This window comes from Triticum urartu, chromosome 3A, assembly GCF_056163025.1.
Source record: "Triticum urartu cultivar PI428250 chromosome 3A, HENAU_Tu73, whole genome shotgun sequence".
Lineage (NCBI taxonomy): Eukaryota > Viridiplantae > Streptophyta > Magnoliopsida > Poales > Poaceae > Triticum > Triticum urartu.
Window position 1 is genome coordinate 451,890,736 of NC_141875.1, and position 17,154 is coordinate 451,907,889.

The window sequence follows — 17,154 nt, forward strand, 5'->3', positions numbered from 1 at the left end:
ATGAATACACAGGAAACAACCAATAAAAAAGAAGATGCTTCGCGGAAGAGAAAGGAACAAATCAAAGAAAGAAAAGATGTCAAGCGTGCAAGAACAAATGCGAGCGACAATGAGCTTGAAAGCAACATCATAGAAAGAACCAGCATCACTACGTCCAGAAGTTATTATAGCATGATATGGAACTTCGGAAAGCCAACATATAGATGTGAACATTTCAATGCAATACTATGGTGTGAAGAAATATTAAATTCTCATAGAGGAACCAAAAAATCCTTCTTTCGGAATTTGCTGCAAACAAGGTAAAATCGACCTACCAAAGATAGCATATCCTCCACCTTACCTCACAGGGCTATTAACAGGTGAAGGAAGTGATGCAACAAACTTTAGAGAAAATATAAGGTCATACAACTCAATGTTCTCATTCACGTCAATGGGAGGAATTGTTGACAAAGAAATAAACAAAGGCAAAGGACCATATGTTTTTAGACTGCATGGCCATAACTACCACCATATTGGAACTCTTCTATCTAAAGAAGGTAACAAACCTTGATTTGCCCAGCTATACATCTATCAGACAGAAAATGAGGTGCAAATCAGGATAGATACTTCAAGATGCAATGATAAAAAACAACGGTGGACCCTACCATTGTCAAAGAACTACAAGAAATGTTTGATGAGAACAACATCCTTGCAAAATCATTTAGAATGGCAAGTGATAGATTCGAAGAATAAGACTACCATGATTACACTCTTCGAATACTTGGAAAAAGGAACGGAACACACAACCTTCCATCTGCATCAGAAGTTGCAGCATTAGTTGTAAGAGACCCAACTGGAGAGAGTGAAGGACGAGACATCATTATCGAGCACAAAAATATGGAACCTCACAGAATATCAGAAATCCATCCGAAATTAATGTCAATGCAATACCCGTTGTTGTTTCCATACGGAGAAGATGGATTCAAGCTTGAAATACCTTACAAGTGAACAAAAGAAGATGACAAAAGCAGAAAATATGTAACCATGCTAGACTACTATGCATACTACCTACAGCAAAGACCCGACCAAGGAATGTCGCTGCTAACATCTAGATATACATCGCTGCAATTTTGGGTGGATGTTTACACATGCATTGAGCAAAACAGACTAAACTGGATTAGGAATAATCAAGGGAAGCTACGAACTGAACTTTATAGTGGACCGCAGGACACGATTGAGAGAGGGGACACCAGAACAGAGCAGGTCGGAAAGAGGATAATTGTACCTTCATCATATACAGGAGGTAGAAGAAACAAGGCACAAAACTTGCAAGACGCATTTGCAATATGCCATTGGGATGGATATCCAGACCTATTTATAACATTCACATGCAATGCAAAGTGGCCTGAGATCCAATACATGCTAGATGAAGCAGGAGGTGGCCTCAAGCCAGCCGACCGACCAGATATTGTTGACTGAGTATTCATGATAAAACTGAAGGAGCTAATGAGAGACATCGTTGTGAAGAAACACTTTGGAGAAACTATATCAAGTAAGATCAGTCGACTACTAATCTCTAACTAATAGCACCTTAAGTTCCAATTTTTAAGCACACAATAGCATTTATCTATTTATTAAAATGATTCCAAAATTTAACAAAATAAAACTATATATTCAATCAATGCAGTTATCTAAACAATAGAGTTGTAGAAGAGGGGACTCCCGCATGCGCATATATTGGTATTTATCAAGGAGAATTACAAGTGCAAAGGACCATTAGAAATCAACCAAATAATCAGTGCGGAGATCCCAGACAAAGATGTCGATCCGGATGGATATGAAGCTGTTGAAAACTTCATGACACACGGGCCTTGCAGAGAGGCAAATACAAAATCACCATGCATGATGGACAACAGATGCACCAAACACTTCCCAAAACGGTACAATGTCGATGCCACAATCAATGAGGATGGCTTTCCCGTATATAGAAGGCGAGAAAATGGAAGGAAGATCAAAAAGGGAGGAGCAATGCTCGATAATAGATTTGTCGTGCCATACAACAGAAACCTCTTGGTTAAATTCCAAGCGCACATAAATGTGGAGTGGTGCAACAGGTCCAGGTCAATCAAGTACCTATTTAAGTAGACCCATAAAGACGGCGACCAAGTAACAACTGAAAGGATCGAGAAGAGGTGTCTAGAGAGGGGGTGAATAGACTCCTAACAAGAAAAGGTTGCAGTTTTTATTTTCTTCAAGTTAAGGTAGAGTTTTAGCACAAGTTTAAACATCCACAATACATTCAAGCAAGCATGGCAAGAGTATATGAGCAACGAAAAGTAAAGCATGCAATTTGCAAGAAAGTAAAGAGATGGGATTGGAGTGTGCAAACATAATTGGAGACATGGAGATTTTTGGCGTGGTTTCGATAGGTGGTGCTATCGTACATTCACGTTGATGGAGACTTCAACCCACGAAGGGTAACGGTTGCGCGAGTCCACGGAGGGCTCCACCCACGAAGGGTCCATGAAGAAGCAACCTTGTATATCCCACCATGGCCATCGCCCACGAAGGACTTGCCTCACTAGGGTAGATCTTCACGAAGTAGGCGATCTCCTTGCCCGTACAAACTCCTTGGTTCAACTCCACAATCTTGACGGAGGCTCCCAAGTGACACCTAACCAATCTGGGAGACACCACTCTCCAAAAGGTAATAGAAGGTGTGTTGATGATGAACTCATTGCTCTTGTGCTTCAAATGATAGTCTCCCTAACACTCAACTCTCTCTCACAGATTTGGATTTGGTGGAAAGATAATTTGAGTGGAAAGCAAGTTGGAGAAGGCTAGAGATCAAGATTTATGTGGTTGGAGTGGATTATCTTGACCTCAACACATGAGTAGGTGGTTCTCTCTCAGAAAATGTATGCTGGAAGTGTAGGCATGTTCTGATGGCTCTCCTCACGAATGAAGAGTGGGTGGATGGGTATTTATAGCCTACACGCAAAATCTAACCGTTACACGCAAATCACCAAACTCGATGGGACCGAATCAGAAAACTTGGTCAGACCGATTTAGCTCAAAATGTGACCATTAGGCATTTCGGTGGGACCGATATGATCAACTCGGTGGGACTGATGTGTTAGGTTTAGGGTAAAACCTCATCTCGGTTTGACCGACTACACAAACTTGGTGGGACCGATTTTGGTAATGAGCGAAACAGAGAGTTGGTCAAGAAAACTCGGTGGGACCGATTGCATATCTCGATGGGACACAAATTATTGCAATAGGCAACAGAGAGTTTGCAAGCCCATCTCGGTGAGACCGATTGCATATCTCGATGGGACACAAATTATTGCAATAGGCAACAGAGAGTTTGCAAGCCCATCTCGGTGAGACCGAGATCCCATTGGTGAGACCGAATCGATTAGGGTTTGTGGCAGTGGCTATGTCAAGAGAACTTGGTGGCGCCGGATAGAAAGTTCTGGTGGGGCCGAGTTTGACTTTTGGTTTGGGACATATGTGGATATGGGAAAGTGGTTGAGGGTTTTGGAGCATATCACTAAGCATTTTGAGCAAGCAAGCCATTAAGCAACACATCATCCCCTTTTAATAGTATTGGCTTTCCTATGGACTCAATATGATCTTGGATCACTAAAAGTAAAATGTAGAGTCTTGAGCTTTTGAGCTTGAGCCAATCCTTTGTCCTTAGCATCTTGAAAGGGTTCCATATCCTCTTGTCCACGCCACTCCATCTGTTGAACTTGTCTGAAATATACTAGATGAAAACATTAGTCCAACAAGAGATATGTTGACTAATTACCAAAAGCACCCAGGGAGCACTTGTGCTTTCAATCTCCCCCTTTTTGGTAATTGATGACAACGTACATCAAAGCTTTAGATAAATATATAGAAGATAATAAGTAAAGCTTTGGAAAGACATGTAACATGCATGGGCTCGCCCTACATGTGTGCATCCATGTCAATATGGAATGTAAGAGCATGTGAATGCATAATCATGACAGAGCAAGCAATGTGTTACATGTATCATGGCTATATGCATCAGAGCAAATGATGTGAATATGTGAAGTGTAACTACATGTTCATGATTACTTCTTGCAAACAATATGTACATTAGCAAGAAATCTTCATGCACATGAGTGTGATGCATATACTTACCTTGTGGTCTTGAGCTGGCTTAGAAAGAGATGAACCTGAGTAAACAAGGTTAGATAACACAGATACATCTACTAGACAGAGCAAACAAAAGAAGCCACAAGAGTACCAAGATTGGGATGACATGTAGAGTGTGAGTACTGGGTACTCTATTGGATATAGACATGTCCCCAAAGGTAAAAGATATGCAATGAATTCAAAGACTTCCTTCCCTAGTAGTCTTTCTCCCCCTGAATCTTGTATTGGATAATGGGAGGACATAGGGAAACAAAATCAAAGCAAAAAAGATCATAAACATAAACATAACATAGACATGTCTTTCCCCTCTTAAAGACATGTGACTTCTCTCCTCTTGAATACCAAGCATCTCGGGCCTTTGATGTGATTACCTCTATCTCCCTTTTTATCTCTCTCCCCCTTTTGAAGAGAATAAAGCTTTGATGTGATCTCTCTCTCCCCCTTTGACATCAATTTCCAAGAAGGGATCTTCTGGAGTGTGATTCAAAATAGGTTTGGTCCTTGAGTCACAGAGCAAAGCAGCATATAGATTGTGATGCTGGTAGAGGACAAGAATCATCGAGTGGAGCTGGAACAAAAATATAGGAACAAGTGGCAAATTGTCTTTTCTGCAGTGAAATCGGTGGCACCGAGTTGTGTTCTTCGGTTGCACCAAAAGGATTCGGTTGGACCGAAAGTAGCAAACCGGCGTGTCCGAGTTCAACACAGAAAATGAGCAATAGTCACCTCAGCTCACTAGGCAAATAAGATCTCACAAAGATTTGCAAGGAATTAACTGAAGGATTTGCAATGAATTGGATGCAGAAAATGCAAAACAAAAAACAAGGAAAAAGAAAAAGAAATCTAGATGAAGGGAAACAAATATGCAAGAGACAAATGCAAGAATACATAGAAACACTAGAGAACTTCATCTAGAATTGGTCGGCGACAGAGTCACCTATGTGAGAGTATATTGACTGAAGAGTCAAGTGAGAACACTTGATCGTAGGTCACACTCTTCGTTTAAGCTCAAAATAGGGTTACCATTTTTCGTTTAAGCCTTTGATGTATTTGCATCTTGTTGAGCTGCTTTGACCCATGACTTGGAGTAAAGCTTCTCTAAGATGGAATAACATACCTTGGGTGATGGTGTTGAACTTGATCATGTAGTTGAACATGCGTGGGGTGCTCAAGGTTGATGAAGCGCATCAATGGTTGGGAGCACCACTTCTAGTTTGAGTTCATCTACCAAAATGTGTTAGTCTTGCAAGGAAGAGCACTTGTGTATCCAACATGACAATCATGAAATTTGATACCAAATGAAATTTGATATATAGAATTTGTCAAAGGATATGCTGAGGGGTTTCATGCTTCCTTGTCTTCAACCACCATTGTGTAGAGACTTGGTGATGTAGAGATTGCTCAAGATGTGAGTGAGTTGCAATCTCATGGATTTAGATTCATCCTACCTACAAGAGTTAGGTACCATGCAAGGGTACAAATGTATCCAAGACATATTGTCGTGGAATTGTCACGGCAGATGTCCTAGCGAAAGGACTTAGTCGTAGGGCCATCGCAACTAGGAAGCTTAAAGGGGTTAACCGGGACAAAGGACACGAGAGATTTATACTAGTTCGGCCCCTTACGGTGAAGGTAAAGCCTAGTCCATTTGATGTTGTACTGCTAGGTTTCAATGACCAAGGAGCAAATCCGCTTGCTTGGCTATCGATCTGTTCTTTCTTCCCCTAAGCCGCCGTCGGGTCGTCCCCTTATATACACGGGTTGACGCCTGGCGGCCTACAGAGTCCCGGCCGGCTCATAAAACGTATCCGGCTCGGTGACTTCTTTTATATGCCTTTCTCTACAAGTCTTTCTTTACATATGGCGGTTTACAATATTGGGCCTTAAGCCGCCTCTGGGCTTAGGCCTTCTACAAGTCTTAATAAACTATCATCTTGAATGTTTACTGGGCTTTTTCTTGTAACCCACCATCGGGGTTGACTCGGCCCCTCCTGGGCGGGTCATACCTGGTAGCTATATCCCCAACATTAGGCCCCAGGTTGACTTGAACTTTGTTCTTTGTCAATCTTCGACACTTAGACGAAATCTATCCCCCTCTTTCTGTAAAACTCTGTAACCCGCCATGATGTCATCTTCTGAAAACATGAAAGCCTGCTATGACGTCATATTCAACGGATCTTTATCTTTTAATGTCTTCCGAGAATCTTGGCATCCGTTTAGCTGGATAATCATTATTTTGGTCTTCCTCGATTTTCATGCCTGCCTGTTCACTTAACCCCTTATAAATAGGCTCGGCCGGTCCTTCCCCTTTCTTCTTGCCACCTCTCTGCCTCTCGAGCTCCTCCGTCGCCGTAGCGCTCACCGTCGCCCTCAATGTCGGCCGCTGCATCACCCTGAGCTCATCCCGAGAATCGCGGCGACCCTTCGCAGAAGCTCTGCATTCGTAAGTTCCTACCTTTCCGCGCCCTTAGATCTTTTTAGGGTTACGAGTTCATCGGTGTTCTTCGCCGTTCATCACAGACCTCCTTGTAGTTTCTTCTCCGCACCCTCTTTTGATCTAGAAGAAAAGTAGAACTTATGTGGTAGTAGTTTTACGCCCATTTTAGATGCTAGTAGATCCTTTTCCTTTACACAAATACCTTCTTAGAGCTGATGAACTTCTCCGCGCTTGTTCTGTAGGTCTAAATATATTTTTCTTTTCTGACCCATTTTGATTCAGAATAATAGCAATAGCTTGGGAAACCTGTTTGTCTCAACACTTAGCCAATTCTGTTTCTGGCTTCCTTCAAATGTCTTTAGTCATGGCGGCTTATCACGCCAGCTCACTTACCCTTTCTATGTCATTAGCCCTTACTTAAGCCGCCATTACTCATTTGTACCATTATCATTTGACTTTTAGTTTCACCATCGAATTGAACCGACACATTGCTTTCCTTTCAATTTGTCCCTTGGCTCATCATGCCGTCAAAAGCACCAACTGTCTGCAACTGGGTCCCTTCAACAGTTACTAAAGATACCTTGAAGGACTTTGTCACCATAGGATTTTTGCCAGAGAAAATGTTATGTATTATCGTGCACCTGACCCGGACGAAGAACGGCCTCAGCCCAAAGACGGCGAAGTTATCATTTTCACTGATCACATGAACCGGGGCTTCTCACTACCCGACTCTAAGTTCTTCCGAGACGTTCTACATTTCTTCAAGCTTCGCCCACAAGCATTGGACCCAACTCTATATCCAATATCTGCAATTTTCAAGTTCTTTGCGAGGTATATCTTCAAGAAGAACCGACCGTAGAACTTTTCAGAGAATACTTTTATTTGAACTGCCAGAATGAATGCACCAACGTCCTTAGTTTGCAGCTTGGTGAAATCTCAATTCAGCACCGACAGGGCGCCGTCTTTCCCTTAATAGTATTACCGAGCCATCCCAAAGATTGGAACCAGACCTGGTTCTATTGCCAAGACACGTCACCAGCAAATGAAAAACCACTGCCGGGTTATCGCGCGGAGCATCTGGATTCCAAGTTTGTGCTTCCTGATAAACTTACTGTTGTTGAACGCAAGAATCTTATTCCATCTATTAAAAGGATTAATGCCTTATTGGGGAATGGCTTAACCGGAGTCGACTTGATCCGTTGCTGGATCTCGTGGCGGGTCATCCCTCTAAGCCGCCGATCCAAATTAATGTATGAATATGGCGGAGGCCCAGATGACTCTCTACGTCACAGCTCTGTACAGCTAACTGAAGAAGACATTGTTGCAATGTCAACCATCCTTGTGAACGACAAATATGAGGACTGCAGTAAGGTCGGATTAAACCCCTTCTGCAAACTTAACCCAACACCAGAGGTAAAAAACCCCTGACCTCTTTCTCTTTGTGTTTTCCTCAGTAGCTTTAAATATTTGTATGACCTTTTATCCGGTTTATTTGTTTATAGGCAAATCTGACTTCTGGAAGGCCAAGTATGATCATGAAGCTGCCAAGAAGGCTAGAGCCGCTGCCATAGCCGCCAGAAGATGACCCGGAGGTCCAAGATGAAGAGGAGCACTGCTTCGGACCTGTTAAAGCTTGACGATGTTTCTGAGTAGGAGGTAGCCCTTGACTCCCTTGGCCAGTTTTTTAATAACCTTATTGACACTGACTATTGCCAGGATGACACGGGGGCCAGCCAGGCCGTAGAAGAAGAGGTTACTATTTCCTCCGACTCAGCCCCTTTGCCGAGTCAGAAACTTCGACTAGTAACCCGGAAAGTAAGGTTTTCGCACCCTTTGGCTTATTTGGACCCTCATTTTCTTTTGAATTACAGCAACATGAGAGCCGCCGTCAGGCCTGGACTAATGACGACGATGAACCGCCTTCCGTTTTACAACAAACTCCTCGAAAACGCCAGAATGAGGTTTCTTTCATCTTTGTCTTTTGCTTACACCAATGGATCTATTCCCTTGCATTACTAACTTTAGTTAACCTTTGCAGGAGGTTTCTCGCTCTTCTGGCGACTCATCTCAGACTCAATTTCCGGCCTTCAAGACTGCCCCTGGGTAAGGAAAAATCATCCTTCCTCTGTATCTTTAAAACTGCATCATTGTACTAACTGTCTCATAAAATCTTTCTTAGTGGTCAAGCCAAGTCCAAGGTAATTAGACCGGCGGAAGACCCGTCAGTTCTTGCACCTGAACCGGCCATACCAACTTCTCCCCCTCGAACTGAAGCACCAGAAGACCCGGCTGTTGATACTCAATTGGACCCTCCTGAGTTGTCAGTCGATGAGACCACCCTTAATCCAACCATTCCTGAACCATCTAGCTCAGCTAACTCGCCAACGACTTCTGATACTGACGTGTTGATTACTGGTAGCCGGTTTGTTGAACCAGGAACCCCCACCGTATTAGCCCGGCATATTGCTAAAGCTTTGGAGAGACAGAAAGTGTGTTTTGATATCTCCCATTATGCTCACCTCAATGTCAATGATGTGCTATCCGGCTATCTCAGTCATGTGCACTCCAGCCGTGACTCGGAAATCGAGATGGTTAAACAATTGCAGCTAAAATATGAGGTATGTTCTCCAGTTGACTTATACTCTGCCAGCTCCCAAGTCTTCAGATGATTAACTTGAATGATCTGTAGACTTTATGATATAGGTTGATACTTTGTCTCTAAATTTGTCGAAAGTCCAATAGAATAGCATAAACTTCACCTGTAGTCCCCAAGGGCCGACTCAATTTATCATAAATGAACCGGTACTTATCTTCGACTGTCTTTACTAGTCCCAATAAGTATTGCAATCTGGCTCAATCTTGAGAAACTTTCTGAATATCATGCATTAGCCCCCAAGTGCTAAGTATTGTTACTTTGTAAAACACTTGAGACTTGAAACATATAAGATCATAAAAAATTGTTTTGGCAGACATTAGCCCCCAAGTGTCAAGTGGTATTGCGGTGCAAAGTGCTTGAGACTTGAATCCTTATGACTTTTAGTTTAAGCCTCGACATACTTGTGTACGTTTTGCAGAACACCCTATCTGAATTGGGCTCCCAATTAACTGATGCAAAGACCCGACTGGCGGATCAAGAGGCACAAATCAAGACTGCTGATTCAACACTCCAATTAAGTCTTTTTGAAACAGAAAAATTGAAAACCAGCTTGACTGCAAAAAAGAAATCCTGGGCTGAAGAAAAAACGCCGCTGGTTCGATGTGCCGAAATAGCTGAGGCGGCTCTTGAAGAGGTTACCGCGGAGCTCACCGGCTTAAAGAACCGTGTCTCTCAAATGGTCTCCGCCATCTTCGGTAAGTCATTTGTATTAATTACTTATACCTTATTGTGACCAGGAATATAAACCACTTGCTGAACCTTTGTTGAAAATAACTCGTAGGTCCATGAAGCCAAAATCTGAGCCAAGATAGTGTGACCAAACTGAAGGCGGTTTATACCTTGGTGGAGCAGTTGTATACTGGCGCTCAATGAGCACTTACTGCTATCTCCCCTGCCAACCAAGGACCCAACCGGTTGAGTGACATTTTGAAGAAATTATCGATCTTACCCGCCAGGTTTCAAGAGGTCAAACGATCCTGTGCCAGAGCCGGGGCCCTGACTGCCCTTAGCCGCTCCAAAGCTTGGGTGCCAGATCTAGACCCAGTGGATGTGGCTAAGGGATATCCTACCGTGAAGGAAGACGGGACCCCTTTTGAACAAGAAGACTTTATTGCCTGTGTGAGAGGAGTTCGTCCTCAAGCCACCATTCTTGGAGAAGAGACCAACATCGATAAATATCAACCGGGTTTTGATATGGAGAATAAGAAGATGGCGACTCCCTCTTATAAAGTAATGGATCTTATCCCGCCGGTTCGCCAACATACATTTGCCCCAGAGATTGACCCGGCCGGCCTAATTGATGATGAGGCTGAGTTCATTGCTCTGAACGGCTTTGACTGGTCCAATCCCGGCTTTCAACAAGTGGAGGGAGGTGAACCGGCCAGGGGGGAGTCATAACCATCCGAACAATCCAGCTTTTAGCTTAGGACCTATTTAAGAGAGAGAAAACAGTAACCTTTTGGGCTCTTAATGCCTAGTAATAGGTTAGTTTAAAAACTGCATATTTTGCCTATGCCATCGTGCATAAGATGCCGCGTATGACTCTTTGCTCCTGATGTCAAGATATATATATATATATATATATATATATATATATATATATATATATATGCGCGTCACATCTATGATTACATCTGTAATATTTCAACTCTGTTCCTGTAAAAAAGGAAAAGGCTGGCCTGGCGGTTTAGCACCAGACGGGTCAGAACACCCGGTACATGACTAATGATTTTATCATAGTAGAAAAACAGAACCAGACGTGGAATAAACAAGGTTGAAACAACCTTTGATTAATGAAAAAACACAGAAAAATCTGTTCATGAATAACACAGTCATACCTGTGTCCTTTGCATCTAGACTACCGGTTTATATGACCCGGGTGATGAGGTTGATGACCCAGGCTTTTTTTGAGAAGTCAATGCTTCTATATGCCTGATGACTATCATGCCTTGGCGGCTTATTGTCAAATAGTCAAGCCGGTTTAAAAACCGTGCCGATCGTTTAGATTTGAGACAACAAAAACTAGTAAGACAAAAATAGCAGATTTCAAACAATATAAATTAACTTATTAACTGAAATTTGGGGGTTTCTGATTCGAATACGATCAGTAAACCGGACCAAAGGGGTTAAGCTAAGATTCGAATACGATCATATAGCCCCAGTGGCTTTGGCGTTGCATCGATGTAACGCCCTAGAGGCATAACTGCATATCTCCCACGTGTCGAAGCACGACTTAGAGGCATAACCGCATTGAAAGCAATATCGCAAGTGAGGTAATCTTCACAACAACCCATGTAATACATTAACGGATAAGGATACATAGTTGGCTTACACTCGCCACGTCACACAAATAGCATAAATAAGTCATTACATTCATCCAGATACACTCAAGGCCCGACTACGGAACCAAAATGAAAGAAGACTACCCCAAATGCTACAGATCCCCGATCATCCCAACTGGGCTACACTACTGATCAACTAGGAACGAAACAACATAACAAACACAATCTTCATCGAGCTCCCCCTTAAGCTCGGTTGAGTCACCTGCACGATATCATCGGCACCTGCAAACTGGTTTTGGAAGTATCTGTGAGTCACGGGGACTCAGCAATCTCACACCCTCGCGATCAAGACTATTTAAGCTTATAGGAAGGGTAAAAGTATGAGGTGGAGCTGCAGCAAGCGACTAGCATATATGGTGGCTATCATACGCAAATGAGAGCGAGAAGAGAAGGCAAAGGCACGGTCGAACAACTATGATCAAGAAGTGATCCTAGAACAACCTACGTCAAACATAACTCCAACACCGTGTTCACTTCCCGGACCCCGCCGAGAAGAGACCATCACAGTTACATACGCGGTTGATGCATTTTAATTAAGTTAAGTTTCAGGTTTTCTACAACTGGACATTAACAAATTCCCATCTGCCCATAACCGCGGGCACGACTTTCGAAAGATCTAAACCTTGCATGGGTGTCCCAACTTAGCCCATCACAAGCTCTCACGGTCAATGAAGGATATTCCTTCTCCCAAGACAACCCGATCAGACTCGGAATCCCGGTTACAAGACATCTCGACAATGGTAAAACAAGTCCAGCAAGACCACCCGAATGTGCCGACAAATCCCGATAGGAGCTGCACATATCTCATTCTCAGGGCACACCGGATAAGCAATCCGTACAACTAAAACCAGCCCTCGAGTTTCCCTGAGGTGGCGCTGCAAGGGGCTCTAGTTTGGACCAACACTCAGAGGAGCACTGGCCCAGGGGGGGGGGGGTTAAAATAAAGATGACCCTCGGGATGCGCGACTCCCAAGGGAAAAGGCTAGGCGGAAAATGGTAAAACCAATGTTGGGCCTTGCTGGAGGAGTTTTATTCAAGGCGAACTGTCAAGGGGTTCCCATTATAACCCAACCGTGTAAGGAACGCAAAATCAAGGAACATAATACTGGTATGACGGAAACTAGGGCGGCAAGGGTGGAACAAAACACCAGGCATAAGGCCGAGCCTTCCATACTTTACCAAGTATATAGATGCATTAATTAAATAAGAGATATTGTGATATCCCAACAATAATCATGTTCCAACATGGAACAAACTCCAATCTTCACCTGCAACTAACAACGCTATAAGAGGGGCTGAGCAAAGCGGTAACATAGACAAATAACGGTTTGCTAGGACAAGGTGGGTTAGAGGCTTGGTTTAACAATATGGGAGGCATGATATAGCAAGTGGTAGGTATCACAGCATAGGCATAGCAAAAGAGCGAGCATCTAGCAAGCAAAGATAGAAGTGATTTCGAGGGTATGGTCATCTTGCCTGCAAAGTTCTCTGAGTTGACTTGATCCTCGTAAGCGTAATCAACGGGCTCCTCGATCACATACTCGTCTCCCGGCTCTACCCAAATCAAGAGACACAAGCAAAGGGAGAACAATCAACCACGTGTAATGCACAAACAACATGATGCAAACATGGTATGATATGCGGGATGCGATATGTGATGCATATGTTGGGGAACGTAGCAGAATTTAAAATTTTCTACGCATCACCAAGATCAATCTATGGAGTTATCTAGCAACGAGGGAAAGGGGATGCATCTACATACCCTTGTAGATCGCGAGTGGAAGCGTTCAAGAGAATGGGGTTGATGGAGTCGTACTCATCGTGATCGAAATCACCGATGACCAAGCGCCGAACGGAAGGCACATCCGCGTTCAACACACGTACGGTTGGGAAGATGTCTCCTCCTTCTTGATCCAGCAAGGGGAAATGATAGGTTGATGGAGATCCAGTAGTGCGACGGCGTGGTGGTGGAAGCAACGGTGATCTCGGCAGGGCTTCGCCAAGCTCAGCGAGAGGGAGAGGTGTCACGGGAGGGAGAGGGAGGCGCCAGGGGCTTGGTCCGGCTGCCCTCCCTCCCCCCACTATATATAGGGCCCCTAGGGGGGCGCCGGCCCTAGAGATTGGATCTCAAGGGGGGCGGTGGCCAAGGGGGGTGGCTTGCCCCCCAAGCCAAGTGGGGCACCCCCACCCCTAGGGTTTCCAACCCTAGGCGCAGGGGGAGGCCCAAGGGGGGCGCACCAGCCCACCAAGGGCTGGTTCCCTTCCCTACTTTAGCCCATGGGGCCCTCCGGGATAGGTGGCCCCACCCGGTGGACCCCCGAGACCCTTCCGATGGTCCCGGTACAATACCGGTGACCCCCGAAACTTTCCCGATGGTCGAAACTGGACTTCCTATATATAATTCTTCACCTCCGGACCATTCCGGAACTCCTCGTGACATCCGGGGTCTCATCCGGGACTCCGAACAACTTTCGGGTTACCGCATACTAATATCTCAATAACCCTAGCGTCACCGAACCTTATGTGTGTAGACCCTACGGGTTCGGGAGACACGCAGACATGACCGAGACGACTCTCCGGCCAATAACCAACAACAGGATCTGGATACCCATGTTGGCTCCCACATGCTCCTCGATGATCTCATCGGATGAACCACGATGTCGAGGATTCAATCAATCCCGTATACAATTCCCTTTGTCAATCGGTACGTTACTCGCCCGAGACTCGATCGTCGGTATCCCAACACCTTATTCAATCTCGTTACCGGCAAGTCACTTTACTCATACCGTAATGCATGATCCCGTGATCAACCACTTGGACACATTGAGCTCATTATGATGATGCATTACCGAGTGGGCCTAGAGATACCTCTCTGTCATATGGAGTAACAAATCCTAGTCTCGATTCATGCCAACCCAACAGACACTTTCGGAGATACCCGTAGTGCACCTTTATAGTCACCCAGTTACGTTGTGAGGTTTGGCACACCCAAAGCACTCCTACGGTATCCAGGAGTTGCACAATCTCATGGTCTAAGGAAATTATACTTGACATTCAAAAAAGCTCTAGCAAACGAACTACACGATCTTTGAGCTATGCTTAGGATTGGGTCTTGTCCATCACATCATTCTCCTAATGATGTGATCCCGTTATCAATGACATCTAATGTCCATAGTCAGGAAACCATGACTATCTTTTGATCAACGAGCTAGTCAACTAGAGGCTCACTAGGGACGTGTTGTGGTCTATGTATTCACACATGTATTACGATTTCCGGATAACACAATTATAGCATGAACAATAGACAATTATCATGAACAAGGAAATATAATAATAACCATTTTATTATTGCCTCTAGGGCATATTTCCAACAGTCTCCCACTTGCACTAGAGTCAATAATCTAGTTACATTGTGATGAATCGAACACCCATAGAGTTCTGGTGTTGATCATGTTTTGCTCTAGGGAGAGGTTTAGTCAACGGATTTGCCACATTCAGGTCCGTATGTACTTTACAAATATCTATGTCTCCATTTTGAACACTTTCATGAATGGAGTTGAAGCGACGCTTGATATGCCTGGTCTTCCTGTGGAACCTGGGCTCCTTGGCAAGGGCAATAGCTCCAGTGTTGTCACAGAAGAGAGTCATCGGGACCGACGCATTGGGTATGACTCCTAGGTCGGTAATGAACTCCTTCACCCAGATTGCCTCTTGTGCCGCCTCTGAGGCTGCCATGTACTCCGCTTCACATGTAGATCCCGCCACAACGCTTTGCTTGCAACTGCACCAGCTTACTACCCCACCATTCAAAATATACACGTATCCGGTTTGTGACTTAGAGTCATCCAGATCTGTGTTGAAGCTAGCATCGACGTAACCCTTTACGACGAGCTCTTCGTCACCTCCATAAACGATAAACATATCCTTAGTCCTCTTCAGGTACTTCAGGATATTCTTGACCGCTGTCCAGTGTTCCATGCCGGGATTACTTTGGTACCTTCCTACCAAACTTACGGCAAGGTTTCCATCAGGTCTGGTACACAGCATGGCATACATAATAGACCCTATGGCCGAGGCATAGGGGACGACACTCATCTTTTCTCTATCTTCTGCCGTGGTCAGGCATTGAGCCGTGCTCAATTGCATACCTTGCAATACATGCAAGAACCCCTTCTTGGACTGATCCATATTGAACTTCTTCAATATCTTGTCAAGGTACGTACTTTGTGAAAGATCAATGAGGCGTCTCGATCTATCTCTATAGATTTTGATGCCTAATCCATAAGCAGCTTCTCCAAGGTCCTTCATTGAAAAACACTTGTTCAAGTAGGTCTTTATGCTTTCCAAGAATTCTATATCATTTCCCATCAATAGTATGTCATCCACATATAATATGAGAAATGCTACGGAGCTCCCACTCACTTTCTTGTAAACACAGGCTTCTCCATAAGTCTGTGTAAACCCAAACGGTTTGATCATCTCATCAAATCGAATGTTCCAACTGCAAGATGCTTGCACCAGCCCATAGATTGAGCGTTGGAGCTTGCACACCTTGTTAGCATTCTTAGGATCGACAAAACCTTCTGGCTGCATCATATACAATTCTTCCTTAAGAAAGCCGTTAAGGAATGCCGTTTTGACGTCCATTTGCCATATCTCATAATCATAGAATGCGGCAATTACTAACATGATTCGGACGGACTTCAGCTTCACTACGGGTGAGAAAGTCTCATCGTAGTCAACCCCTTGAACTTGTCGATAACCCTTAGCGATGAGTCGAGCCTTGTAGATGGTCACATTACCATCTGCGTCTGTCTTCTTTTTAAAAATCCATTTATTTTCTATGGCTCGCCGATCATCGGGCAAGTCAGTCAAAGTCCATACTTCGTTTTCATACATGGATACTATCTCGGATTTCATGGCTTCTAGCCATTTGTCAGAATTTGGGCCCGCCATCGCTTCCTCATAGTTCGAAGGTTCACCGTTGTCTAACAACATGATTTCCAAGACAGGGTTGCTGTACCACTCTGGTGCGGAACGTGTCCTTGTGGACCTACGAAGTTCAGCAGCAACTTGATCTAAAGTTTCATGATCATCATCATTAACTTCCTCTCTAGTCGGTGCAGGCACCTCAGGAACATTTTCCTGAGTTGCGCCACTTTCTGATTCAAGAGGTAATACTTCATCAAGTTCTACTTTCGTCCCACTCACTTCTTTCGAGAGAAACTCTTTCTCTAGAAAGGATCCATTTTTGGCAATAAAGATCTTGCCTTCGGATCTGAGGTAGAAGGTATACCCAATAGTTTCTTTAGGGTATCCTATGAAGACGCATTTTTCCGACTTGGGTTCGAGCTTTTCAGGTTGAAGTTTCTTGACATAAGCATCGCATCCCCAAACTTTTAGAAACGACAGCTTAGGTTTCTTCCCAAACCATAATTCATACGGTGTCGTCTCAACGGATTTCGACGGAGCCCTATTTAAAGTGAATGCGGCAGTCTCTAAGGCATAGCCCCAAAATGACAGCGGTAGATCGGTAAGAGACATCATAGATC

At 44.1% G+C, this 17,154-nt stretch overlaps 1 pseudogene; it reads left to right on the top strand.

Moving 5' to 3' along the window:
- On the top strand, positions 1-1,458 carry LOC147980035 (uncharacterized; annotated as a pseudogene).
- The last annotated feature ends 15,696 nt before the right edge of the window (positions 1,459-17,154 follow it).